The following is a 5,565-nucleotide window of genomic DNA, read 5'->3' on the forward strand; positions in this document are numbered from 1 at the left end:
GACTAAGTCAGGACCCACTATGCTTGCTGTCAGTGAGTAGCTGACAGCTCTAATACACTGCACTACGCATGTAGTGCAGTGTATTAGAATAGTGATCAGGGCCTTCTGCCCTCAAGTACACTAGTGGGACAAAGTAATAAAGTTAAAAAAAAGTTAAAAAAAGATGAGATCAGTCCTTTATTATTAATAAAAATAAATAAACAAACGAACCATACATAATTGGTATCACCACGTCTGTAACGGCCTGAACTACAAAATTATTTCGTTATTTATCCCGCGCGGTGAACGCCGTAAAAGAAAATAATAATAAATCATACCAGAATCACAATTTTTTGGTTACTTCACTTCCCAAAAAATGGAATAAAAAGAGATCAAAAAGTCGCATGTACCTAAAAATGGTGCTGATCGAAACTACAGTTCGTTACGTAAAAAACAAGTCCTCGCACGGCTTTCTTAATGGAAAAATAAAAACCGTTCTGGCTCCTAGAATAAGGCAACACAAAAAGTAAATGATTTTTAATAAAAAGTATTTTATTGTGCAAACGCCATAAGACATAAATAAAAACTATAAACATAAGGTATCGCCGTAATCGTATCGCCCCGCAGAATAAAGTGAATATGTCATTTATAGCGCACGGTGAACGCTGTAAAAAAAAATAGAATAAAAACAATAGTAGAATTGCTGTTTTTTAGTCACCACGACTCTTAAAAATAGAACAAAAACTGATCAAAAAGTCGCATGCACCCCATGAAAACTACAATGAATTCCTCAAGGGGTCTAGTTTCCAAAATAGGGTCACTTTTGTGGGGTTTCCACTGTTTTGGTACCACAAGACCTCTTCAAACCGGGCATGGTGCCTAATAAAAAGGAGGCCTCAAAATCCTCTACGTGGTCCTTTGCTTCGGAGGCCGGTGCTTCAGTCCATTACCGCACTAGGGCCACATGTGGGATATTTCTAAAAACTGCAGAATCTGGGCAATAAGTATTGAGTTGCGTGTCTCGGGTAAGACTTTCTGTTTTACAGAAAAAATGGAATAAAAAGGATTTTCTGACAAAAAAAATAAATATGTAAATTTCACCTCTACTTTGCTTTAAATTCCAGAAAACAAAGACCCTTATTAGACCATTTCAGTGCCCAGTTTGCCCAAGCATACACCCCCGAAAATTGTATTTCTATTGATGAGTCCTTGGTACATTTTAAAGGGAGGCTTCAATTCCGCCAGTACCTGCCGAGTAAGATGGCAAGGTATGGTGTGAAGATGTATAAGCTGTGCGAGAGTGCATCAGGGTATACCTCCAAATTTATGATATATGAAGGGAAGGACACCAGTATTCAGCCCCCAGAATGCCACCCCTTACTGGGAATTAACGCAAAAATTGTGTGGGATTTGGTGCACCCACTGCTGGACCAGGGTTACCACCTCTACCTGGATAATGTTATACCAGCGTCCCACTCCAAGTGCCTCGCTTCCAGAAGTACTGCGGCATGCGACACTGCTAGAAGAAATCTGAGAGGCCTCCCTAAGACTCTGCTTGGGCAAACACTCAGAAGGGGGGAGAGCTGGGCACAATCTAGCAGCAACATATTGTGTATCAAGTACAAGGACAAGAGAGATGTCCTTGTATTGACAACAATACATGGCCACACCACTACCCATGTACCTGTACGAGGTACCAGTACAGAGACCCCCAAACCAGACTGCATCCTGGACTACAATAGGTACATGGGTGGGGTGGACTTCTCAGATCAAGTCCTGAAGCCCTACAGCGCCATGTGGTGTGGTATAAGAAGCTGACCTTGCAATTCATACAGATGTCATTGTACAATGCGTACGTGCTACATCGATGTGCAGGCCAGAGGGGAACTTTCCTGGAATTTCAAGAGGTGGTTATCAAGAACCTAATCTTTAGGGACCAAGAAGGGGGGGCACCCAGTACTTCTGGAAGCGAGGCCACACGCGTCGTACCAGGGCAACACTTTCCAGAAGAAGTTCCCCAAACTGGCAAGAAGGGAAAAAGTCAAAAAGAGGTGCAAAGTCTGCTATAAGAGGGGGATAAGGTAAGACACAATATATCAATGTGACACGTGTCCCGAAAAACCAGGGCTCTGTATGAAAGTGTTTTAAAATTTATCATACATCCCTTGATTTTCAATCTACCCCAGTTTTACTTACCCTGATGCACTCCGCACAGCTTATCCCCCTCATCTTTCCCCTCTGGGCCCTGCTGTGTGCCCAGGCAGCTAACAGCCACATGTAGGGTATTGCCGTACCCAGGAGAACCCACATTAGAGTTTATGGGATGTATGTCTCCGTTGGCACATGCTGGGCACAATATATCGGACACTGAAATGGCATATATATATATATATATATATATATATATATATATATAAAATTGCAAATCTCACTCTGCACCATCTGCTGCGCATTATCATTTACACAATACTTGTGGGGTCAAAATGGCCACTACACCTCTAGATGAATTCCTTAAGGGGTGTAGTTTTCGACATGGGGTCACTTCTCGGGGGTTTCAACTGTACTGGTACCTCAGGGACTTCTGCATACATGACTTAGCACCAGAAAATCCCCTGTAGGCCAAATGGTGGTCCTTTCCTTCTGAGCCCACCCATGGGCCAAAACAGCCGTTTATCACCACAAATGGGGTATTGCCGCACTCAGGACAAACTGGGCAACAAAATGGGGTATTTTATTCCTTGTGAAAATAAGAAATTTTAAGCCAAAACTACATCTTATTGGAAAAAAATTACATTTTATTTTAATTCAGAGCCCAATTCAAATAAATTCTGTGAAAAAACTGTAGGGTCTAAATGGTCACAACACCCATAAATGAATTCCTTGAGGGGTGTAGTTTCCAAAATGAGGTCACTTCTGGTGGGTTTCCATTGCTTTGATACCTCTGGGGCTCTGCAAATGCGACATGGCACCCGAAAACCAATCCAGCAAAATCTGGAAAGAACACATAGCGCTCCTTTCCTTCTGATCCCTCCCATGGGCAGAAACGGCAGTCTATCACCACAAATGGGGTATTGCCGCACTCAGGACAAATTGGGCAACAAAATTAGGCATTTTTTAAATTTCACAGCCCAATTAAAATACGCGCTGTGAAAAAACTGTGGGGTCAAAATGGTAACAACAACCTTAAATGAATTCCTTGAGGGGTGCAGTTTCCAAAATGGGGTCATTTTTGGGGGATTCCTACTGTTTTGGCACCTCAACACCTCTTCAAACCTGGCATGCTGCCTAAAATATATTCTAATAAAAAGGAGGCCACAAAATACACTAGGTGCTTCTTTGCTTCTGGGGCTTGTGTTTCAGTCCACGAGCGCACTAGAGGCACATGTGGGACATTTCTAAAAACTGCAGAATCTGGACAATACATATTTAGTAGTGTTTCTCTGGTAAAACCTTCTGTGTTACAGAAAAAATAAAAAAATAAAATTGAAATTCAGCAAATTTTCAAATTTCACCTCCGCTTTGCTTTAATTCCTGTGAAATGCCTAAAGGGTTAAAAAAAACTTTCTAAATGCTGTTTTGAATACTTTGAGGGGGTCTCGTTTTTAAAATGGGGTGTTTTATGGGGGTTTCTAATACATAGGCTCCTCAAAGCCACTTCGGAACTGAACAGGTACCTTAAAAAAAAAGGCTTTTGAAATTTTCTTAAAGATATGAGAAATTGCTGTTTATGTTCTAAGCCTTGTAACGTCCAAGAAAAATAAAAGAATGTTCAAAAAGCAATGCAAATCTAAAGTAGATATATGGGAAATGTGAACTAGTAACTATTTTGGGTGGTATAACTATCTGTTTTACAAGCAGATGCATTTAAATTTAGAAAAATTTTATTTTTTCAAAATTTCCTCAAAGTTTTGCAATTGTTCACAAATAAACACTGAATATATCAACCACATTTTACCACTAACATAAAGCCCAATGTCTCATGAGAAATCTCAGAATCACTTGGATAGGTTTAAGCATTCCGACGTTTTTACAACATAAAGTGAAATATGTCAGATTTGAAAAATGGGCTCTGAGCCTTAAGGCCCAAACTAGGCTGCGTCCTTAAGGCATCCTTTACACGAGCGTAATATACGCGCGTGCGATGCGCGTGCTTTTCACGCGTGTCGTACGCACCTATATTACTCTATGGGGCAGTGCAGACAGTCCGTGGGTTTTGCGCAGCGTGAGTGCGCTGTGTAAAACTCACGACATGTTCTATATTTCAGCATTTTTCGCGCATCACGCACCCATTGAAGTCAATGGGTGAGTGAAAACCACGCAGGTCGCACGGAAGCACTTCCGTGCGAACTGCGTGATTCGCGCAACAGCTGTCAAACTCTGAATGTAAACAGAAAAGCACCACGTGCTTTTCTGTTTACAAACATCCAAACGGAGTGTCATAATGATGGCGGCTGCGCGAAAATCAAGCAGCCGCGCATCATACACTGATGACACACGCAGCTGTTAAGTGCATTTTGCGCACGCAAAACGCCGCGTTTTTTGCGTGCGCAAAACGCACACGCTCGTGTGAATCAGGCCTTAGGGGTTAATCAATAAATTATATGTACCCCAAAATGGCGCTATACAAAAATACAACTTGTCCCACAAAAAACAAGTCCTTATATGGCTATGTTTACGCACAAATAAAAAGTTATAGCTCTTTGAATGCGACGATGGAAAAGCATAAAATATAGCTTGGTCATTATGGCCTAAAATAGGCTGGTCACTAAGGAGTTAATCATTTTTTTAATTAAACTTAAAGTGTAGCTAAATGTTTGAAAAACTTCTGACATGTCACAGTGAGATGTCAGAAGTTTGGATTGGTGGGGGTCCGACCACTGAGACCCCCAGCAATCGCTAGTACGAAGCAGCTGAAGCACTCTTACTCCGATACATCGGCTTTCCGAAAAAGCCAAATAGACACGAAGCGGCTGAGCGCTCACACGAGCCCTTCAGCTGCTTCGTTCTAGCGATTGGTGGAGGTCTCAGTGCTCAGACCCCCACCAATCCAAACTTCTGACATGTCACTGTGACATGTCAGAAGTTTGTCAAACGTTTAGCTACACTTTAAGTTGTGCCCGTACTTTAACTATCCCACTCGTGTGATCACTTCTAAAGAGGTATTACTTATGCTCTTTATTATCACTTAGGCCTCATGCACACGAGCGTAATTTAGTCAGAATACGGATCCATTAATTTCTATGGCCCACGGACACCTTCCTGTATATTTACGGGTGAGTGTCCAGGCCATAGAAATGACCCGCCAAAAATAGGAAATGTTTCATTTTTTTAATTTGCGGACCATGCTCCTATACTTTACAATGGGAGCACAGCCCGCAAATTCGGGTAAATTAGGCCATTTGTGCCCGTAATCAGCCATGTGCATGAGGCCTCACTCTTGATTTTGTAATGTGGCCATAAAAATTTTGAGCTTTACGTGATTTTTAGCCAGTTATCCAGAAATTACTGAAGTGGAGGTTGGCAACCCGGCCAGGGGCGCCACTGTGCAGGGAAAAACAGTGAAAGAGATGCAGTTCTAAATCAGCG

This window comes from Rhinoderma darwinii, chromosome 4, assembly GCF_050947455.1.
Source record: "Rhinoderma darwinii isolate aRhiDar2 chromosome 4, aRhiDar2.hap1, whole genome shotgun sequence".
Lineage (NCBI taxonomy): Eukaryota > Metazoa > Chordata > Amphibia > Anura > Rhinodermatidae > Rhinoderma > Rhinoderma darwinii.